Source organism: Ranitomeya imitator, chromosome 7 (assembly GCF_032444005.1).
Source record: "Ranitomeya imitator isolate aRanImi1 chromosome 7, aRanImi1.pri, whole genome shotgun sequence".
Taxonomy (NCBI): Eukaryota; Metazoa; Chordata; class Amphibia; order Anura; family Dendrobatidae; genus Ranitomeya; species Ranitomeya imitator.
Window position 1 is genome coordinate 74,101,099 of NC_091288.1, and position 24,404 is coordinate 74,125,502.

At 43.7% G+C, this 24,404-nt stretch overlaps 1 protein-coding gene across 1 annotated transcript in view; it reads right to left on the minus strand.

Annotated features, from left to right (window-relative positions):
• The window catches only part of SLX9 (SLX9 ribosome biogenesis factor), a 187,215-nt gene that overhangs the window by 151,170 nt on the left and 11,641 nt on the right, over positions 1-24,404 (minus strand). The gene's annotated exons all lie outside the window — the stretch shown is intronic.

A 24,404-nucleotide genomic window follows, 5' to 3' on the forward strand; every position in this document is an offset into this window, starting at 1 on the left:
CTCCAGCTTTAAAAAAAAATGTATTAATATTTCATAATTGAACTTTCATATGAATTTTATACATGTTACTCAAATATATATGTTCTATCAAACTATGAACAACAGTGATAAGCAGTTCTGCAGGAGATAGAGACATTTCTTAAGGTACCGTCACACATAACGATATCGTTAACGATATCGTTGCTTTGTGTCACGTAGCAACGATATCGTTAACGAAATCGTTATGTGTGACAGCGACCAACGATCAGGCCCCTGCTGGGAGATCGTTGGTCGCTGAGGAAAGTCCAGCACTTTATTTTGTCGCTGGATCTCCCGCTGACATCGCTGAATCGGCGTGTGTGACGCCGATTCAGCGATGTCTTCACTGGTAACCAGGGTAAATATCGGGTTACTAAGCGCAGGGCCGCGCTTAGTAACCCGATATTTACCCTGATTACCATTGTAAATGTAAAAAAACAAACACTACATACTTACATTCCCGGTGTCTGGTCAGGTCCCTCGCCGTCAGCTTCCCGCACTGACTGGTGAGCGCCGGCCAGCCGTAAAGCACAGCACAGCGGTGACATCACCACCGTGCTTTACGGCCGGCGCTCAGTCAGTGCGGGAAGCTGAAGGCGGGGGACATGACCAGACACCGGGAATGTAAGTATGTAGTGTTTGTTTTTTTACATTTACAACGGTAACCAGGGTAAACATCGGGTTACTAAGCTCGGCCCTGCGTTTAGTAACCCGATGTTTACTCTGGTTACCCGGGGACTTCGGGATCGTTGGTCGCTGGAGAGCTGTCTGTGTGACAGCTCTCCAGCGACCAAACAGCGACGCTGCAGCAATCGACATCGTTGTCGGTATCGCTGCAGCGTCGCTTAGTGTGACGGTACCTTTACTTCTTGTGTGTCACTGTTCACCACTGCCCTTATCTAATCTTATACTTGGTTAACCTCATGCTGCCCCAACCCCCCTACTTACAATGTATGAAACTGAAAGTGAAAATGTGTTGCAAATTCTTAGTAGTAAAGCTCCTCCTCTAGACTAGATATTTGGTGTGCGTCTTCCAAGCATCTCACAGCCGCTACTCAGAAGAGGAAGACTGTAAAGGTATCGTCTCACAGTGGCACTTTGGTCGCTACGACGGCACGATCCGTGACGTTCCAGCGATATACTTACGATCTCGCTGTGTCTGACATGCTACTGCGATCAGGGACCCCGCTGAGAATCGTACGTCGTAGCAGATCGTTTGAAACTTTCTTTCGTCGTCAAGTGTCCCGCTGTGGCGGCATGATCGCATCGTGTAACAAAGGTGTGCACGATATTGTATACGATGTGCGCATAGTAACCAACAGCTTCTACATCGCAAACACGTCATGAAATTATCGCTCCAGCGTCGTGCATTGCGAAGTGTGACCGCAGTCTATGACGCTGGAGCGATAATGGAGCGATGCTGGAGCGTCACGGATCGTGCCGTCGTAGCGACCAAAGTGCCACTGTGAGACGGTACCCTTAGAAGTGGTCTGATTACTTATATGATGGTGAGAAACTGAATAAGCACGATGTTAATATTTGACAACAGTAAATTTATTGTTACGAATTGGCCATTTATGAAGGAGTCGGAGCCGGAGTCGGAACCTGATAAAATCCAGGAGTCGGAGTCACAACTGTGGCTTACCGACTCCACAGCCCTGAAAAAATTGAAAACTAGGTATTGCCAGTCAGGTGTGTGGCCGTACCGACTGTCCCTCTTCAATCGCGGCTGACTGCCTAATCAGAAACTTAAAAATTGTATAAAGGTTGATATCTACAAGGGAAAATTACCGGCTATTGATTTCCCATGATCGTGCCACTTGGCTACTTTTTGCCTCAGTACCAGCCATGTTCACACCTTCAGTATTTGGTAAGGTTTTTTTTTTACATCAGTATTTGTAATCATGAAAATAAAGTAAAAAACCCACTATAAACAGAAAGAGCTAGAGTTAGGGGTAGGGATCCTAACCCTACCCCTAACCCTACCCTTAAAGGGATTAGGGGTAGGGGTAGGGTTAGGGGTAGGATCCCCTTATCAATTTTATGGTGTGGGGTGGTTTATCAGTGTGTTTTTTTGTTTTTTAAAAAAAAAACGCATGCGTTTTTAACGCATGCAAACGCATGTGGTTAAAACGCATGCGTTTACATAGACAGCAATGCATTTTTTTGCCGCAAAAAAACCCATGCGTTTTGCGGCAAAAAAACGCCACTAAAAATACTACATGTTGCATTTCTGCAACAACGCATGCAGAAAAAACCGCATGCGTTGCAAAAACGCGTCAAAACGCATACAAAAAAACGCCTGCGTTTTTAATGTTAAATATAGGGAAAAAACGCATGCTTTTTTTGCGTTTTTTAGCGCAAAAACGCAAAAAAAAAACCGCAAATGTGAAACCACCCTAAGCCAAAATTCAAGGAGTGGGTGATAAATACAGAAGTGGTGACGTGTTTTTATTATACTTTTTCTCTGATGGATCAGTATATTACCTCAGTATTTGTAAGACAAAATCAGGGGTGGAACAAATCCTCAAAGTGTGAACGTGGTCTAACAGACAATTTGGTGGCTCTGAAGTCACAGAGGCCTTCTAGTATTTTCTTATGTTATGTGTTTGACACTGGAATAAAAGCCGCACTTAATGAACAAGCATTTTGCTTGTTTATCGGGTGATTAGAAGCATGTTTAAACTAGATAATTGTGAAAGGAGCATTTTTAAAGAAAGCTCGCTCATAATTATCTTTCAGCTTAAATGCAGCTTAAAAGGAGCAAATATTATAGGGGTTGTAATCAATGAACAAGCAAAAGTCTCGTTCACTGGATGAAATTATAATTTTGATTTATCCAAAAGATCATCGTTCTCTCCGATACATTGTATTGTGCAAACAGCGCCCGTGCTGCCGAGAATATTGGCAAACAATCTATTACTGATCGTTCGGTTCGAAGCGGAAGCACAGTGACTGTGTAAAAGAGGCTATTAAACACCTACCAATCAGCAAAGTAGCCGATCAGTGGACGTCTAGTGCCGCGGTCACGTATAAATGGCCCATTAGCAACTTTAAATGTATGAGTGGTGAAATCCATGACAAGTTTGCAGCATGATCCACAGCAACATCTGCAGGTAACACATGATTTTGCTGTCGATACGCAGTGAAAAATATTCTGACGCATGCGGACCTACAGTTGAGTATTTATGCAATGGATATTCTAAATAGAGGAACAACCAAAACCTCGAAGAAAAGAGATTTTTAATTACTCATGACATGACTTTTATCAACAATCCACTAAGACTCTGAATCATGAGTTCCTCCAAGTAGCTTCTCCACTCATCAATACATTCTATATTTGTTTGTGTGGGAGTAAGACAAATCTGATGAATTCCTAAAAATGACACAAAATGCTGGATAGTAAGTACAGTTGCATAAATATTTCTTCCAAAAGGCCAGAAAAATCTATCAAACAGGAAATACACCTCGAAAATGGCTTCTCTACCAATGTCCAAAAAAAGGGAAAAGGAACCAAAGCCTAGGTAGTTTCCGATCTACCAATAGTGTCTAAGATCCCTGGTTCAGACTTGTGTTCTTTTTTTGTGAGTAATTGAGATGTGATTCTCCTTTTCAATAATAATGATAGTTGCAATAGCTATTAGATGATTTACATGCAGGGAAAATATATAATTCGTCAGCAGAATATTCGATCACAAGACTAATACTTTATGGACCCTTAAAAAGACCCTCCACCCTGGAAATTAAAGGGGACTACTTTACTTTTCTCGCTATACATCAGGGCAGTGGAGTCGGAGTCATGGAGTCGGAGGCGTGGAGTACGAGGTTTGGCTTACTGACTCCACAGCCCTGCTATACATGGACTTTTCATTTCAAATATATACATACATACATACATACATACATACATACATAGACTGACAATTTCAAGGCACTCTGGCCACCAGGCTTGTCAGCATTGCCATGGAGTCGGTAAGCCAAACCTCCGACTACTCAATTTCCCTGACTTCCAACTCCACTGCACTGATCACCACTGAGCATGTGCATAAAGTGCACCACAGATTCATCTCAACTAAAAGTCTAGATCCTCAGATCAGGAACAGAACAGACGTTTACAGGCCAGTTCATAACTTTCCCAAATTCTTATGAAAACATTTACAGCACATCCTGCACTTAAATACTGCACCTAATTTATTACATATTTTAGGAATCAGAGACGGTCCATTTTATACCGACCCCACCAAAACAGTCACCAATTCTGACGCCACAGCCGTGCTTGTTGGACTTGTGAATAAATGTTTGAATACTTCTGGTGTACAGGACAGAGGAGGGTCATGAGAGGACATGCTTAAATGGAAAGCTACAAATACTTTTTGTCTAACGCCACCATGGGCAAAATACAAAAATAATCAATTCCATATTGATTTTGTTCGTTAATGACATCAAGAAAAAAAATATACATGTATTTAAAAACCCAGCACTGGAACCGAGAACAAAGCCAAATGGGACAGAGTGTGAGGATACGGCAGCCGAGAAGCTCCAGGGAAAACTTCATTACACAGACACAGGTGTAAAAATGGCCTCAGAGCAAGCTTACAAAATGTATGGTTTGGAAAAACAAAAAAAAATGTCCTGCTGGCCCGTGTTGAACTGTAAGAATATACTGCCCATAGGTGTCAATATGCAGAAGGACCTCAGATCAGGAAACATACAAAAAAGATTATTAGCAATGATACTTAGGCTCGCACAGGGAACGACAGGCAGCATGAAGCAGAGACCGACTCCTACATTCTAGACATCGGCGTTCTCTGAAGAGCAGGGACATGAAGAGCGCGGCCAGGAACCAGGTGACTAGTCCTAGGGGCACGTCTCTCCCTGCACACACTATATAGGGAGGAGACACCCATCAGTGTGGCGATACTGGCGGGAAGAAGCAGACGTGGAGAGGTCTTCAGGGTATAGACCTTACCACCAGCCTTGCATTCAACTTCATGCCTCCTCCTCCTGTCCTACAGCAAGATGAGTGTTGAAAGAGATTGGGTTGAATGCTGACTGTAGACAAATATGAATGATTTAAAGGGAATCTGTCACCAGATTTTTTGCTACCCCATCTGAGAGCAGCATAATGTAGGGGCGGAAATCCTGACTTCAGTGTCACTTACTCAAATCCTTGAGGTCATTTTGATAAAATCACTTATCTACCATTTCTATGAATGCAAAACTCTTTATAGCCCAGCCCACACCACTGATTGGCATTTTTCTGTGTTCACTGTGCATAGGCAGAAAGGTGTCAATCAGTGGTGGAGGCGGGGTTACACAAAGCTCATGACTATGGAGGCGTACATGGCGTCAGGTGTATCATCTAATGATAATCTCCAGATGACAAAACTGAGTTTATGAAAACGACATGAAGCAACTGAGTCTGTGACAAATCCGAGTCTCTGTCTTTACATTATGCTGTTCTCAAACAAAAAAGGCACAAACTTGGTCGACGGTGACTTTAAAAGATATAGATCAATGGTGACAGAGACATCTCCAATAGTACGTCTTCCATCATTTCACGGCCATTAACCCCTTCCTGACCTGTGACACCGCGTATGCGTCATGAAAGTCGGTGCCAATCCGACCTGTGACGCATATGCTGTGACACAGACAGATCGCGTCCCTGCAGATCGGGTGAAAGGGTTAACTCCCATTTCACCCGATCTGCAAGGACAGGGGGAGTGGTAGTTTAGCCCAGGGGGGGTGGCTTCACCCCCCCCCCCCCCCCCCCGTGGCTACGATCGCTCTAATTGGCAGTTTCACTTTCAACAGCCAATCAGAGCGATTTGTAATATTTCACCTAAAAAACTGGTGAAATATTACAATCCAGCCATGGCCGATGCTGCAATATCATCGGCCATGGCTGGAAACACTTATGTGCACCCACCCCACCCATCGCCCCCCCCGATCTGTGGTCCGCTCCCCTCCGTCCTGTGCTCCGCTCCCCCGTCCTCCTGTCCGCTCCCCCCGTGCTCCAATCAAACCCCCCCGCACTCCGATCACCCCCCGTGCTCCGATCCACCCCCCCGCACAGCGATCCCCCACCCCGTGCTCCAATCCACCCCCCGTGTTCCGATCCACCCCCCCGTGCTCCGACGCCCCCCCGTGCCCTGATCTCCCCCCCTTCTTATACTTACCTAGCCTCCCGGGGTCCGTCCGTCTTCTTTCCTGGGCGCCGCCATCCTCCAAAATGGCGGGCGCATGTGCAGTGCGCCCGCCGAATCTGCCAGCCGGCAGATTCGTTCCAGAGTGAATTTTGATCACTGAGATATAATCTCAGTGATCAAAATAAAAAAAAATAGTAAATGCCCCCCCCCCCCCATAGGTAGGGACAATAAAAAAAAAATAAAGAATTTTTTTTTTTTTGCTCCACTAATGTTGGGGTAAGAACTAGGGGTAGGGGTAGGGTTAGGGTTAGGGCTAGGGTTCGGGATGTGCACACGTATTCTGGTCCTCTGCGGATTTTTCCGCAGAGGATTTGATAAATCCGCAGGGCTAAACCGCTGTGGATTTATCGCGGTTTTTCTGCGCATTTCACTGCGGTTTTACAACTGCGATTTTCTATTGGAGCAGTTGTAAAACCGCTGCGGAATCCGCAGAAAGAAGTGACATGCTGCAGAATGTAAACTGCTGCGTTTCCGTGCACTTTTTCTGTAGCATGTGTACAGCGATTTTTGTTTCCCATAGGTTTACATTGAACTGTAAACTCATGGGAAACTGCTGCGGATCCACAGCGTTTTCCGCAGCGTGTGCACATACCTTTAGAATTAGGCTATGTACACACGGTGCGGATTTGGCTGCGGATCCGCAGCGGATTGGCCGCTGCAGATCCGCAGCAGTGTTCCATCAGGTTTACAGTACCATGTAAACATATGGAAAACCAAATCCGCTGTGCCCATGGTGCGGAAAATACCACGCGGAAACGCTGCGTTGTATTTTCCGCAGCATGTCAATTCTTTGTGCGGATTCCGCAGCGTTTTACACCTGTTCCTCAATAGGAATCCACAGGTGAAATCCGCACAAAAAACACTGGCAATCCGCGGTAAATCCGCAGGTAAAACGCATTGCCTTTTACCCGCGGATTTTTCAAAAACGGTGCTGAAAAATCTCATACGAATCCGCAACGTTGGCACAATGCCTTAGGGTGAGGGTTGGGTTGGAATTAGGGTTGTGGTTAGGGTTAGGGGTGTGTTGGGGTTAGGGTTGTGGTTAGGGTTACGGCTACAGTTGGGATAAGGGTTAGGGGTGTGTTGGAGTTAGAATTGAGGGGTTTCCACTGTTTAGGCACATCAGGGGGTCTCCAAACGCAACATGGCGCCACCATTGATTCCAGCCAACCTTGTATTCAAAAAGTCAAATGGTGCTCCCTCACTTCCGAGCCCCGACGTGTGCCCAAACAGTGGTTTACCCCCACATATGGGGTACCAGCATACTCAGGACAAACTGCGCAACAATTATTGGGGTCCAATTTCTCCTGTAACCCTTGGGAAAATAAAAAATTCTGGGCTAAAAAATAATTTTTGAGGAAAGAAAACGTATTTATTATTTTCACGGCTCTGCGTTATAAACTTCTGTGAAGCACTTGATGGTTCAAAGTGCTCACCACACATCTAGATTAGTTCCTTTGGGGGTCTAGTTTCCAAAATGGGGTCACTTGTGGGGGGTTTCTACTGTTTAGCCACATCAGGGGCTCTGCAAACGCAACGTGACGCCCGCAGAGCATTCCATCAAAGTCTGCATTTCAAAACGTCACTACTTCACTTCCGAGCCCCAGCATGTGCCTAAACAGTGGTTTACCCCCACATATGGGGTATCAGCGTACTCAGGAGAAACTGGACAACAACTTTTGGGGTCAAATTTCTCCTGTTACCCTTGGGAAAATAAAAAAATTGCGGGCTAAAAAATCATTTTTGAGAAAATAATATTTTTTTTTATTTTCATGGCTCTGCGTTATAAACTTCTGTGAAGCACTTGAGGGTTCAAAGTGCTCATCACACATCTAGATTAGTTCCTTTGGGGGTCTAGTTTCCAAAATGGGGTCATTTGTGGGGGATCTCCAATGTTTAGGCACACAGGGGCTCTCCAAACGCGACATGGTGTCCGCTAATGATTGGAGCTAATTTTCCATTTAAAAAGCCAAATGGCGTGTCTTCCCTTCTGAGCCCTGCCGTGCGCCCAAACAGTGGTTTACCCCCACATATGGGGTATCTGCGTACTCAGGACAAACTGGACAACAACATTTGTGGTCCAATTTCTCCTATTACCATTGGCAAAATAGGAAATTCCAGGCTAAAAAATCATTTTTGAGAAAAGAAAAATTATTTTTTATTTTCATGGCTCTGCATTATAAACTTCTGTGAAGCACCTGGGGGTTTAAAGTGCTCAGTATGCATCTAGATAAGTTCCTTGGGGGGTCTAGTTTCCAAAATGGGGTCACTTGTGGGGGAGCTCCAATGTTTAGGCACACAGGGGCTCTCCAAACGCGACATGGTGTCCGCTAACAATTGGAGCTAATTTTCCATTCAAAAAGTCAAAAGGCGCGCCTTCCCTTCCGAGCCCTGCCGTGTGCCCAAACAGTGGTTTACCCCCACATGAGGTATCGGCGTACTCGGGAGAAATTGCTCAACAAATTTTATGATCCATTTTATCCTATTGCCCATGTGAAAATGAAAAAATTGAGGCGAAAATAAATTTTTTGTGAAAAAAAAGTACTTTTTCATTTTTACGGATCAATTTGTGAAGCACCTGGGGGTTTAAAGGGCTCACTAGGCATCTACATAAGTTCCTTGGGGCGTCTAGTTTCCAAAATGGGGTCACTTGTGGGGGAGCTCCAATGTTTAGGCACACAGGGTCTCTCCAAACGTGACATGGTGTCCGCTAAAGAGTGCAGCCAATTTTTCATTCAAAAAGTCAAATGGCGCTCCTTCCCTTCCAAGCCCTGCCGTGCGCCCAAACAGTGGTTTACCCCTACATATGAGGTATCAGCGTACTCAGGACAAATTGGACAACAACTTTCGTGGTTCAGTTTCTCCTTTTACCATTGGGAAAATAAAAAAATTGTTGCTGAAAAATCATTTTTGTGACTAAAAAGTTAAATGTTCATTTTTTCCTTCCATGTTGCTTCTGCTGCTGTGAAGCACCTGAAGGGTTAATAAACTTCTTGAATGTGGTTTTGAGTACCTTGAGGGGTGCAGTTTTTAGAATGGTGTCACTTTTGGGTATTTTCAGCCATATAGACCCCTCAAACTGACTTCAAATGTGAGGTGGTCCCTAAAAAAAATGGTTTTGTAAATTTCGTTGTAAAAATGAGAAATCGCTGGTCAAATTTTAACCCTTATAACTTCCTAGCAAAAAAAAATTTTGTTTCCAAAATTGTGCTGATGTAAAGTAGACATGTGGGAAATGTTATTTATTAACTATTTTGTGTCACATAACTCTCTGGTTTAACAGAATAAAAATTCAAAATGTGAAAATTGCGAAATTTTCAAAATTTTCGCCAAATTTCCGTTTTTATCACAAATAAAACACAGAATTTATTGACCTAAATTTACCACTAACACGAAGCCCAATATGTCACGAAAAAACAATCTCAGAACCGCTACGATCCATTGAAGCGTTCCTGAGTTATTACCTCATAAAGGGACACTGGTCAGAATTGCAAAAAACGGCAAGGTCTTTAAGGTCAAAATAGGCTGGGTCATGAAGGGGTTAAAGGGAAGATACTAGAACTCTAGTTAGTTCGCTATTATTCGTTTACGTAGTTCAAGATCTCTTTTGGCATGGCTTATTCTCAGCAAAAGTGTTACTTGCCCATAGCATTTATGTGATTTACACAAAAAATGGCTTAAAGAGTGAAATCCATACTTAAAAAGCAAGGATAAGGAGGGACGCTCCTCAGAATATGCTCCCCAGTAAGGACAATCTAAAGTGACGCAGTCAAGTAACCGTCATTTCAACATAATGAGACACTTCCTGCACAATCTAAGGGGCCTAGCTTCATTTTATTTTAATAAAATTTTTATTTTAATGGTGTTGCTCTGCTACAGCTCACAGATGTCTCAGTTCTCATCAATAAATCTCCTGAGGATTATCATTTACTACCTTGTACTATTCTACTTTAAAGCTCTTCTATATGCCCTCCCATCTGCCATTCTCCTCTGTGAACTAAGCACCTTACAAGCAGACATACACAGATTTATTAGGGTGGGGGGCCAACATGGAATTTCTTTAAAAAAAAAATAAAAAAAAAAAGTTTTAATATTTGAGAAAAAAAATCAAGGGAGTTTGGCAGATCCTGATGTACCTAAATACTATTGGTCATCTTTGCCGAAAAACCCTTTTTTGGGCGACATTCAATAAATAGACTAAAATAGAAAAGTTGTGGATCAATAAAAACAAATAATTTTTATTGCTATGGAGACTACCTTTTTCGCAGCACTTTACAATTTGGAGGGTTCTAGTACATTACAGACTGCACCTATTCACACTGACTCCTTCCGGTCAGATAATATATTCCTTTCTCCTGGTCTCCATTCTCAGCCAATCACTTTTTTCTTTTCTTAGGGGTGTTGTGCTATTTTCTAAGCTGTTCTGCTTTTTCTCAGTTACCATAAAGTTTGGGAGAATTGCATTCGATTTGAAAAGATAGTAAAGTATCTTTAACCTTCAGTTAGTTGTGCCAAAATACCTACACTATCAGTATTTACATCTCACGGTGGCACGAACTAGGAAGCTACCGAAACAGAAAATTACCCAACTTCCATATCTGCGGAAATATGACGAAAACAAACTCGTTGGGGTTGAACAGACTCCACGAGACTAGTTAAAGGTTAACTGAATGAGCCATACTGGCACAACTCCCCTTAGTTTATCTGAGAGTGTTACATTGACCGTTTAAATGCATATGTTTATCGCCTTTTTTGCTTCATAGTATGCCGATATTACTAATTTTTATATTTTGTAATTTTTGGTGTTACTCATTTAAAAACTCAAAAATTACAGCATAAAAAACTAACTATCAGGGCTGTGGAGTCTGAGTTGGAATCCATTTTGGTGGAGTCGGAGTCATGGAAATTGGGGAGTCGGAGGTTTGGCTTACAGACTCCACCGCCTTGCTAACTATCCCATAAGTCTAAACAATTTGTCAGTAGACTAAATATATTGAAAACTCCCATTATACTCTATGTACGATCAATTGGTCAGCAGTCTCCAGTGAGGTTGGGTTCTTGTCACCTCACCTATGGTCAAATGAAGACATCAAACCCAGAACTGATGACCTGCCAGACCACGAAGAGTCAGCTAATTGACGGACAGCCTAAAATAGAGCATTGACCAACTTTCCAGATGACTGATTGCGTTGAGACTACTACTCATCACACACAGAGAAGCCACACCAATTTCCCTTTAACACATCTTAAGTTAGTCATTACCGTAAGTTATATGAAGAAGTTCTTTAACCCTTACATACCTGACCCCTTTCATGCTACAATTCCCATGTGACAATATGAGCTGCAGACCACATGAATAATTAATAAATGGTTTTGCCCCATTAACCTAATGTAATTTATAGCATTGATTCCAAATCACAGAAGGTTGACTTCTCATCGCAGCGATTGACCTTCAAACATTGATTGTTTTCTTTAAAAAGGTATCAGATTCAGAATAAGGATCCGATTTCTATCATTTAGATCTACCAACGTACAAACTAATAGAGTATTCTGCAAGCTATAAAGGAAATACAAGGATCAAGTAACGGCTTTCCTGTAGTTACAGCACAAGACTTTCTTGTAGGTTCTTCGGCAAAGAAGAGTCTGTTATTCTGCAGCCAAAGAACAATTCAGCACTTGGACAATATAGAGAAAAGTATATAGAGAAACAGAAATGGGGAAAAGGGTTCACATACTATATCAGATATTCCTACATTGCTGTATTCAGGTAAGATAAGGAGTTCACCATTTACTTTCCTCTGAAAAATTGCTGATGAGAAACATCTTCCCATTAATGTCAAAAACAAACATTCTCACGTCAGTCGATTCCTGCTTCCCGAACCAAGGACGATGCAAATCAGAGACCGGCTCTTGCATTCGAAACACCTAGGATTTAGGGTTCCAGAGAAAAGAATAGAAAAAGATGGGGCAAATACCCCACCTGATCAGCTAGACACATAGGGAGGAACCGGTCTGTGTACTTGAAAGGGCGTGGAGAAGCCACGAAGGCCCTACCTCATGGTCTAGTCATCTGGTCCCAGCTGCACTTTTACTTAGAAGAGTTTCAGAGTAAAACACAGAAGTTTTGAATGCAAAAAACGATGGTTCGGGCATGAATCAGTTGACCAGTTCCCCTTGAGTTAATAGGTTACACTTTGCTTACATGGAGGTCATAAAAGGTAGCCTCTGCTGGGAATCTTCCTTTATGGGCAGATCAGAGAGATGACAGCAAAGGTTCTCACTTTGGTGGACCTCAGACAGACATGGACATCAAATCATCAGACCAAAGGGGGCTTTCCAGTTAAATAAAAATAAGAATCTGTTAAAACTGCTGACCTAAACAAAAGACTTTGATATTTTTATAATGACTCCAGTCCCATTATTGCAATTTCAGGGCTGTCGCCCAGCACCTCTAGATTCATTGTGACACATAAAGGACGCTTACCCCAATCTTCTTCATTATGGCTTGTAATGTACAAGAGGGCTGTTCATTTCAAAAGCCTAGCCCTGCCCTCTTCTCTTTCCCTTTATCTGCCAAGGTGACTTTGCAAATAAAATGAAGTGGATGGTCAGACACTTTCATACACATCACTAGTCACATTTCGACACACAGGGTGGGGATAATCCCTTTACGTCCAGGAATAATCAATAAGAGCATCACCACGGGCATTAACATCAGGACACTGGGGCTGAAATCATTATACAAGTACGTCACGGAGTTAAAGTTCTAACATTAAAGACATTTTTTTTCTGGATAGGAAACCCCATTAAACGAGAAAAGACAAGCTGATGCTGCCTGTTCGTAACCAGAAGTGGTAGGAAGACATTTTGAAATGGTGTAGGCTTGACAGTATATAAGAAAGCTGCCTGGCTTCAATCCGATTTATCTGTACTTTAAAACAGGAAAACACTACTCAAAAAAATATTAAAAATTAAACAAATTTATTACAGAGAAAATATTAAAAGGGACAGATTTCAGCGGCAGAGAGTACAGTATCTATTAGCACATATAGCAGGAATGACTAATCCCGACAACTTTTTCCAGACAGAATATATACACTATAAAGTCTTTGAACGTACCTCCCTAGGTAGAAAACCTGCCAGGATAAGCAATGCTGCCTAACAAACTAAGCAAATAGTGTCAGTAAGTAGCACTCATCAATCTCTATAACACGTACATGAGGCACAGGCTGAAAGCCACGGACTAGGTGACAAAAAGTTAGACATTTTCATTTAATGGGGTACCCAGACCAAGTTAAAAAAAAAACCCACACTAAAACAGGCTATAGATTTGTTAAAATAACAAAAAATGATTTACTCAATGGGTCAACAGTCCTAACATTTGATTTCATCAGTAAGTTACTTGCAGCAGTAATGACACCAGTGAGGGCAAGCACATTGCCGCTGTGATAGAGGACTTGCTACAGTAATCATATCCACGGTTAGTAATGCACTAAGTGAGCCTTTCCTAATATTACCAATTTGTAGAGATAGTACTAGGAAATATAGACAAATCGGGGGCCAGGGAATTGATGAGAGCATTTAGGAACGGCAGAAACTCAGCCACAAAGCAGCAGGGGTGAAGTTAAGGAGCGGGGGTCGCCGAGTGCGGAGTAGTAGAATACAAAAAAAAAGTCACTGGTGCTCTGCTGGCTCAATAACTGCAGAGTCCAAACCTCCTCTGTCATTAACATAAGCACAAAAGGTGTGGGTCAGGAGCTTCACGGTATGGCCGAAGAGCGCAATACAAGCCCTACATCACCTAGGACAATGCCAAGCGAAGTAACGTAAAGCCACCAACACTGCACTCTGCGGCTGTAGAAACCATTTCTGTGGAGTGATGAATCACGCTTCTCTATATGGTAGACGAGCCTGGGTTTGGCGGATGCCAGGAAAATGTAACCTCCCTGACTGCGTTATGCCAGATGTAGAGTTTGGTGGAGGAGGACTAATGCTATAGAGATGTTTTTCAGGGAATGGCCAAGGACCCTTAGTTCCATTGTAGACAATTCCTAATGTCTTAGAACACCAAGACGTATGTGACAATTCTGTGCTTCCAACTTTGTAAAAGCAGTTTGGGAAAGACCGGTTTCTTTTCCAACATGGCTGTGCCCCAGAGGTCCTTAAAGCTGTATATGGGGGAGCTTAAGTGGAAGAACATCACTGACTGCACAAACCACACAGCCCACATCCAACATGTTTGGGATGAAGATTTCCAGGCAAGCTCTCTTGACCAACATCAGTTTTGAACTTCAACAATGCTTTTTAGGATTAATGGGCAAAGATACCCACAAACTCCAAAATTTTGTAAGAAGCCTTCCCACAGGAGACAAAGGTGTTAAAGCTGTAAAGGGGAACCAACTGCATTCTAATGCATATGGATTTAAAATAGGAGGGCATAAAAAGCTCCTGTAGGTGTAATGTGTAGATGTCACAATATTTTGTCCACCCAGAAAGCAGAAAATCCACTCCATGTGCGACCCGTCAGGATGTACCCTACATACATTCCAATGAGTCAGTCAGTTACAAGCAAAGATTGTCAGGCTCGATACAGATATCTATAGCCATTAAAGGGAATCTGTCACCCCAAAAATGTCCTATAACCTAAGGCCACCGGCATCAGGGGCTTATCTACAGCATTCTGTAATGCGGAATCTGTCACCCCAAAAATGTCCTATAACCTAAGGCCACCGGCATCAGGGGCTTATCTACAGCATTCTGTAATGCTGTAGATAAGCCCGTGATGTATCCTGAAAGATAAGAAAAACAGGTTATTTTATACTCACCCAGGGGCGGTCCCACTGCGGTCCGGCGCCTCCCATCTTCATACGATGTCTACTTGCCGCGGCTCCAGTGCAGGCGTACTTTGTCTGCCCTGTTGAGGGCAGAGCAAAGTACTGCAGTGCGCAGGCACCAGGAAAGGTCAGAGAGGTCCGTCGCCTGCGCACTGCAGTACTTTGTTCTGCCCTCAACAGGGCAAATCAGTATGCCTGCGCAGGAGTCGCGGCAAGAAGACAAGAAGAGGATGTCCTCGTAAGAAGATAGGAGGTGCCAGACCGGCCCACGACGCCCATTGGACCGGACCGCAGCGGGACCGCCCCTGGGTGAGTATAATATAACCTGTTTTTCTTATCCTTCAGGATACATCGGGGGCTTATCTACAGCATTCTAATGCTGTAGATAAGCCCCTGATGCCGGTGGCCTTAGTTTATAGGCCATTTTTGGGGTGACAGATTCCCTTTAATACATTTTCCAGACTCTCACTTTCTCTTGTGTTACAGATCAGAAAGTGTGGCTGCCTGTAAAATACCACTTTCTGTAATAGGAAATTATATATTTCCAGGTGTAAGGGAAAAGGGTTAAAGTGGCTTTAGTGCAATTACAGAATAATAGCACATAATGGAAGAAGCAGATTCTGCAGTGACAAGTTACACCAGCTCAGGTTAATGCAATATACCAGACTCCAGACAGCGAGCCGAACAAGGGACGCAGCGTTACGGTGAAAAATGAGAAATGACACTTATTGCAGCACAGGGAAAGATACAGATCTCCGCTTCCCTTTCCCAGAGGAGCGGAGCAATCTCACATATCTATATTGTGTACACAGAGAACACGTAACAGAACCCTGCTGCCCTGCGAATCCCAGGAGAGGAAAGCATATCCCAATCTCCAGACTACCAGCCAATATTGAATTATACCAATAAAGGAGATTTTAATGGCTTAAAAGACAAGTCCTTTGTTGTGCAGGTCAAATTTCTTGATAACACGATTTATATAGATACCCAATCCAAGTTATTTTTTATGCTCATTTTACCAATCAATTGTAAATTAATGGGACTATCCTATAAAAGATATAAAATTTACTGCCAAATGCAAAAACAAAAATACAAACTTTTTTTTTCCAATTAGAATCTTCAAAATGAACCCCTTTCCTCAGCCAGTTCATATTTTTCCTCTTAATTTTGAAAAAGCCATAACTGTTTTATTCCTGCACTGATAAAGCCATGAGGGCTTGAGTTGTTACAGGACAAGATGTAATTTTTAATGACGCCATTCATTTTACCATACAGAGTAAGTGAAAATGGCAAAAAAAACAAAAACATTTTAACTGCGGTGAAATGGTGAAAACAAAATCCTGCAATTCTGCCACTGTTTTTTGTGTTTTAATTTTACGGCATTCATTTTACAGTAAAGATGACATGAATCTCTAGTTCAGTAATATTACGCCAAAAGAAACGATGCAGATGGTTTCGCGGAAGATACCTCTGGGAAAACCGGGGTTTTCTTGAAGCTTCTTTCTACAGCAAAACAATGCGGGAATGCCGGCAGTGTATAGACACAGTATGCACATACCCATAAGGTACCTTCACACATAACGATTTCATTAACGATATCGTTGCAACGTCACGCTTTTTGTGACGTAGCAATGATCCCACTAACGATCTTGTTATGTGTGACAGCGACCAACTATCAGGCCCCTGCTGGGAGATCATTGGTTGTGGGGAATGATCAGGACCTTTTTTTGGTCGCTGATCACCCGCTGTCATCGCGCGTGTGACGCCGATCCAGCGATGTGTTCACTTGTAACCAGGGTAAATATCAGGTTGCTAAGCACAGGGCCGCGCTTAGTAACCCGATATTTACCCTGGTTACCATTGTAAAAGTTAACAAAAACAGTACATACTCACATTCCGATGTCTGTCACGTCCCCCGCCGTCAGCTTCCTTGCACTGACTGTCAGCGCCGCCGGCCGTAAAGCAGTGCACAGCGGTGACGTCACCGCTGTGCTCTGCTTTACGGCCGGCGCTGACACAGTCAATGCGGGAAGCTGACGGCGGGGGGACGTGACAGACATCGGAAAGTGAGTATGTAGTGTTTTTTTTTTAACTTTTACAATGGCAACCAGGGTAAATATCGGGTTACTAAGCGTGGCCCTGCGCTTAGTAACCCGATATTTACCCTGGTTACAAGTGAACACATCGCTGGATCGGCATCACACGCGATCACAGCGGGTGATCAGCGACCAAAAAAAGGCCCTGCACTTAGTAACCCGATGTTTACCCTGGTTACCCGGGGACTTCGGCATCGTTGAAGACAGTTTCAACGATGCCAAAGTTGTTCCCCGGATCGTTGGTTGCTGGAGAGAGCTGTCTGTGCGACAGCTCCCCAGCGACCACACAACGACTTACCAACAATCACGGCCAGGTCGTATCGCTGGTCGTGATCATTGGCAAGTCGTTTAGTGTAACGGTACCTTTAGGCTATGTCACATGATTTTGACCGGACAATGTGCGGGGAAAAAAAAAATAAAAAAAATGGAGGCAACGAAGATGACAAGATTTCCCAATTTTCAAACTTTTACATTTTTATGCCCTTAAACCAGAGTTATGTCACACAAAACAGTTAAGGGAACCTGTCAGCAGGATTGTGCACAGTAACCTACAGACAATGTCAGGTCGGCGCCGTTATACTGATTACAATGATACCGGGTGATGAAATCCGTCTTATGGTTGTTATTTAATCTTTATTTTCAGTTAATGAGATTTTGGTGCTCCAGGGCGGCCAATTCTTGGCACTAAGATTCCAGTTCCAGAGGATGGTGTACGGTAATTAGACACACTTCAATCAATACACAGTTGATCCGAGATAACCAAAATAATATCGTTTACTATATGAGAGGCTATATACATGATTACTTGCAAGCTTAGAAAGTTGACTGTACATTATTGTGTATAATTACATACCACTAAATAGCAGGGAGAAGCCGCCCTGCCAGAATGATTGGATGGTAACTTCAACTACTGGAGATGAAATGATAGGTTAGTGCAATGGATCTACATCTACGATAAGTGGCACATCTGCACAGCTATATAAAGAAGAAGAAAAAGTACAAGAGCCACAACTTTATATAGAAAGCCTCCAGTTATCAGATTCTTAGACTTAGGCCGGGCATCAACGGCTTCTGCTGCAGAAAGAACGGAGCGGTCATACAAGTGGAAGCGCACACTAACCTGGGAACAATATTTCACATGTAAAGACAAAGTATAGCAGCTTTTATACACACTGCTTCATATTTCTAGCATATATACAGAATATCACAAAAGTGAGTACACCCCCCAATTTTGTATAAATATTTGTATTATATATTTTCAAGTGACAACACAGAAGATCTGACAAAAGTAGTCAGTGTACAGCTTGTATAACAGTGTACATTTGGTGTGCCCTCTAAATAACGCAACACAAAGCCATCAGTCTAAACCGCTAGCAACAAAAAGTACACCCCTAAGTGAAAATGGCCACATCGTGCACAAAGTGTCAATATTTTGTGTGGCCGCCATTATTTTCAAGCATTGCCTTAACTCTCCTGGGCATGGAGGTCACACTAGAATCCTCTTCTACTCCTCCATGATGACATCACGGAGCTGGTGAATGTTGGAGACCTTGCGCTCCTCCACCTTCTGTCTGAGGATGCCTCACAGATGCTCAAAGGGGTTTTAACATGCATGGCCTGTTCAGCACCTTTACCCTCAGTTTCTTTAGTGGTTGTATTGGAGGTGTGTTTGGGTCATTATGATGTTGGAAATACTGCCCTGCGGCCCAGTTTCCTAAAGGAGGGGATCATGCTCTGTTTCAGTACTGTATGTCACAGTACATGTTGGCATTCATAACTTCCTCAAGTAACTATCTCCCCATAGCCGGCAGGACTCATGCAGTCCCAAACCATGACACTCCCACCACCATGTTTGACTGTAGGCAAGACACTTGTCTTTGTACTCCTCACTTGGTTGATGCCACAGACGCTTGACGCCATCAGCACAAAATAAGTTTATCTTGGTCTCATCAGACCACAGGACATGGTTCCAGTAAGCAATGTCTTTAGTCTGTTTGCCTTCAGCAAACTGTCTGTGGGCTTTCTTGGGCATTATCTTTAGAAGAGGCTTCCTTCTGGGATGACAGCCATGCAGACCAATGTGATGCAGTATGTGAGGTATGGTCTGAGCACTGACAAGCTAATCCACCCCTCCCCATCCCTTTAACCTCTGCAACAAGGCTGTTGGCACTCATATGTCTCTTTTGAAGAGACAACCACTGCATGGAATGCTGAGCACAGACACTATACTTCTTTGGTCGGCCATGGCAAGGTCAGTTCTGAGTGGAACCTGTCTTGTTAAACAGCTCTATGGTCTTGGCCACCATGCTCGGTTTCAAGGTGTTGGCAATCATCTTACAGCCTAGGCCACCTTTTTGTAGAACAACAATTCTTTTTTCAGATCCTTAGAGAGGTCTTTGCCATGAGTAGCCATGTTGACCTTCCAGTGACCATTATGAGACAGTGTGAGTGAGATGACACCAAATTTAACACACCTGCTCTCCATTCACACAAGACCATGTAACACCAATGAGTCACATGACACCGGGGAGGGAAAATGGCTAATTGGGCATAATTTGGCCATTTTCACTTAGGGGGGTAATCACTTTTGTTGCTAGTGGTTTACACATTAATGGCTGTGTTGAGTTATATAGATGGCACACTAAAGGTACCGTCACACTCAGCAACGAGAACGACAACAATCTGTGACGTTGCCGCATCCTGGATAGCGATCTCGTTGTGTTTGACACGCAACAGCGATCTGGATCCCGCTGTGACATCGCTGGTCAGAGCTAGAAGGCCAGAACTTTATTTGGTCGCTAGATCGGCGTGTATCGTCAGGTTTGACATCAAAAGCAACGACGCCAGCAACGTTTTTACATGGAGCGAGAACGATAAGTGAGTCGCCGTTACGTCACTGGATCGCTCCTGCATCGTTCTGGAGTTGCTGTGTTTGACGTCTCTACAGCGACCTAAACAGTGACGCTGCAGCAATCTAGTTTAGGTCGGATCGTTGTCTATATCGCTGCAGCGTCGCTGAGTGTGACGATACCTTAAATGTACACTCTTATACCAGCTGCACACTGAATACTTTACATTGTATCAAAGCATCAGATCTTCAGTGTTCTCAGGTGAAAAGATAAGAATAAAATATTTACAAAAATGTGAGGGGTGTACTCACTTTTGTGACATAGTGTACATATTCACAAAAGGGAACCCGTCAGCTGATTCATGCTGACTGAACCACGGGCACGATTAGACACTGGTTGTGTTATTGCAGGCGTGCTTACCTCTGAAACACAGCGGGATTTCAAAGAGAACACAATTTTGAAAACTGGGGAATATATTGTACATTTTGGATGACTAGTATCGGAGGCTGGTCCCCAGCTCCCCCATAGCTCTAGACTGACACACATAAGGAGAGACCTGCCACGGGAGCAGGACAGGGAGAAGCCCCTGGGATCTGCCTCGGATTAATCATCTTATAATACAGAGCTCTGCTCCAGATCATGGGGTAGGTGACCAGACCCGTCCAGTTGCCGCCTCCATTGGCCAAGTTTACATAGAGTTTTACAAGTGGATAGAGTGGAAACTCTCCAATTCCATATGCAGATCTCAAACTCCTCAAAAACTTAGGGATTCTGTTAAGTTTCTCGTAAAGCAATCGCTGCAGCAAGAGGTCATGCTACACATTTTACAGCAGGGTAAAAATACTTCTTTGAGCATTTTTAAAGGGAACCTGTCACCCCCAAAAATCGAAGGAGAGCTAAGCCCATCAACATCAGGGGCTTATCTACAGCATTTTGTAAAGCTGTAGATAAGCCCCCGATGTAACCTGAAAGATGAGAAAAAAAAGCTTATATTATACTCACCCAGGGGCGGTCCGATCCGATGGGCGTCGCGGTCCGGGGTCTTCCATCTTCTTACGATAACGTCCTCTTCTTGTCTTCACGCTGCGGATCCGGCGCAGGCGTACTTTGTCTTCCCTGTTGAGGGCAGAGCAAAGTACTACAGTGCACAGGCGCCGGGCCTCTCTGACCTTTCCCAGCGCCTGCGCACTGCAGTACTTTGCTCTGCCCTCAACAGGGCAAAGTACGCCTGCGCTGGAGCGTGAAGACAAGAAGAGGATGTCATCATAAGAAGATGGGAGGCGCTGGACCGGACCGCGACGCCCATCGTACCGGGACCGCCCTTGGGTTTGTATAATCTAACCTCTTTTTTTCACCTTTTAGGATACATCAGGGGCTTATCTACAGCATTACAGAATGCTGTAGATAAGCCCCTGATGCTGGTGGGCTTAGCTCACCTTCGATTTTGGGTGTGACAGGTTCCCTTTAAGGCATGGTTGTATTTAAAGAGAAATCCACTGCATGAAGGGAACTATAAAAAATTAAAGGGTTTGCTTCACTTTATACTTAATGGGTGGCATTGCAAAGTGCTATTAAAAATTAGCAATGTTGCAATTTACGTCTTATTAAACATGTGCTTCATTCTCAAGAGCAGAGGGATTTTTAATTATCATTACCAATGCCACCAACTACCTCAGAGGTGGCCAATTTCTTAGACAAGGAGCGCACATTGCAAGCTGCTTGCAAATGCAGCTTTGAAGCTGGCAGGATTGCTGGAGCTGGTGGGCCTAAGTGCTCCAATGCATTTCCTATGGGAATAAAAGAGTGATGGGAGAGTATACAATTTGGGCTCCGCCATGATGCCAACTTGAAGTGCCAATCTCCAGGCGTGCACTGCCCCAGCAAGCCTAAAGCTGGGAGGAAGAAGAGCAGTGACTACTGGAGATAGAAACATGAGAAAAACACTTTAAAACAGCAACAGCCAGTGACACGCCAGAAGGTGAAACCACAAGGAGGCAGCAGGAGTGGATGGCACTCTGGAAGGCGAAATCATAGGCAGCAGGAGTGAGTGGAACCCTGAAAAGCCCATCCACAGGCAGGCAGGAAGGGTACCCAGGAAGGTACACGGGAAGGTGGGTGACACTATGGAAGGTGGCAGCAGAGGATGGCACTCTGGAAGGTGAAAAATCACAGGCAGAAAAGGGTAGCACTCTGGGCCACACCGCTTCATCCCGAGCAGCGCTCTACTCTGGCAATTAAAACTGGCAGTAGCACACTCTTCTAGCAATCGTGCCACATGTCTGCAAGAGGAAGGCAGGAAAGTCGCTGCCATTTGGAAGCTCTTTGCCAATGTCTCATGCATAATAAAACTCATGGCCAGTCAATGATACCTAAATTAAAAAAAAAAAAAATTTCCTTGAAAAGGTACAAAATTACAGAGTCAAATGTGCGCAGCCCGGGTTATGCACTTTTCCACATCAAAAATGCACACGCAGCACGTTCTCAATCAAAAGAAAAAGGGAAGAGTTTAATGTGGAGCTTCACCTGCTGTCTGGACAGTGGTCACTGATGAGATGAGGATGTATGGACACGAAGGATGTCTGAAGGACTGAACATACAGTGGGGAAAATAAGTATTTGACACACTGCCGATGTTGCAAGTTTTCCCACCTACAAAGAATGGAGAGGTCTGTAATTTTTATCGTAGGTACACTTCAACTGTGAGAGTCAGAATCTAACAATAAAACCAACAAAATCACATTGTATGATTTTTAAATAATTAAATGGCATTTTATTGAATGAAATAAGTATTTGATCACTTACCACCCAGCAGGAATTCAGCCTTACAGACCTGTTAGGTTTTATTTAAGAAGCCCCCCACTCTGCACTCATTACCTGTTTGAAATTGCTACCTGTATAAAAGACACCTGTCCACACAATCAATCACTTCAACCTCTCCACCATGGCCAAGACCAAAGAGCTCTCTAAAGATACCAGTGACAAAATTGTAGACCTGCACAAGGCAGGAATTGGCTATAGGACAATAGGGAAAAAGCTTGATGAGAAGTCAACCACTGTTTCCACAATTGTTATAAAAAGGAATAAACACAAGATGACTGTCAATCTTCCTCAGTCTGGTGACCATGCAGGATCTTGCCTCATGGGGTAAGGATGATTCTGAGAAAGGACTGGAATCATCCCAGAACTACACAGGAGGACCTAGTCAATGACCTGAAGAGAGCTGGGACCACAGTCTCAAACATTACCTTTAATAACACACTACGCAGTCATTGATTAAAATCCTGCAGGACATGCAAGGTCCCCTTGCTCTCTCCAGCACATGTCCAGAACCCATTTGAAGTTTGCCAATGACCATATGGATGATCCACAGGAGGCATGGGAGAAGGTCAAGTGGTCTGATGAGACCAAAGAAGAACTTTCTGGTATCGACTTCACTCGTCGTGTTTGGAGGAAGAAGAAGGATGAGTACAACCCCCAAGAACACCATCCCAAACATGATTCATGGTGCGGGTTAACATGAAAAGAACCCAATCGAAGGTAGACCCAAAATATAACTTTTAATATTTCTATATTATAAACACTGGCGCTCACCCAGAGACCCTGAGGAAGAAGAGCGCTGCTCTTTGAAACGCGTTGGTTTAAACCCTCTCCCCTCCCTTTTTTGAGCGATCCAGCGCTCCTTACTGCAGGTGACGTCACTAGGTAGGAGGAGCCTATCGGCCATTGTTGTTTTTGTGTGCGGTATCCGGGGAATGCTACCGGCCGGGGCATCCCTGAGGTACGCTGCATAGCGTCATCTGACGCGCACCACACCGGAACCCTTGGCGGTTTACATTGGACAGAGGCACATCTACCCTCACGCAACGCGGACCCGCACTTAGCTGTGTCAGTCATACCATTGGTAAGTTAGAGATATTGGCACTTAACTCATTGCAGGATAGACTGTGCTGCTGGTGCGGTACTATAGTGGTGGGGGGAGTATCTGTTTCTGGGTCAGGGGGTTCCACTGACGTGAATCCACGGGGAGTTTTGTCTGTTTGCTTTCTGTCTTTGTTTATTGCTTTTAGTCGGTTATCGTGTGCTATAACCCATAAGTGATATTGTTTTCCACATTTGCTAGCGCGGCATCTATCTGTTTGTTTTTTAACTTTTAATATTTAATTTAAACATACGAGAATGGCATCCCCACTCAACGACGGCTGACCCTACTGATAAGTGATAGTTTATACACTTTCATAAAGGTCAGAAAGAGAGGCAATGCAGGCATATGTCAGGTTAGTGAAAGAGGTGAATCACCATGCCTGATTAACAAAGATACAATGAAAATAATGAGATAAGCATACCCCTCTGATCTGTACCTACGCAATACCCTGCCTAAACAGCGGAGGTTGACACCCTA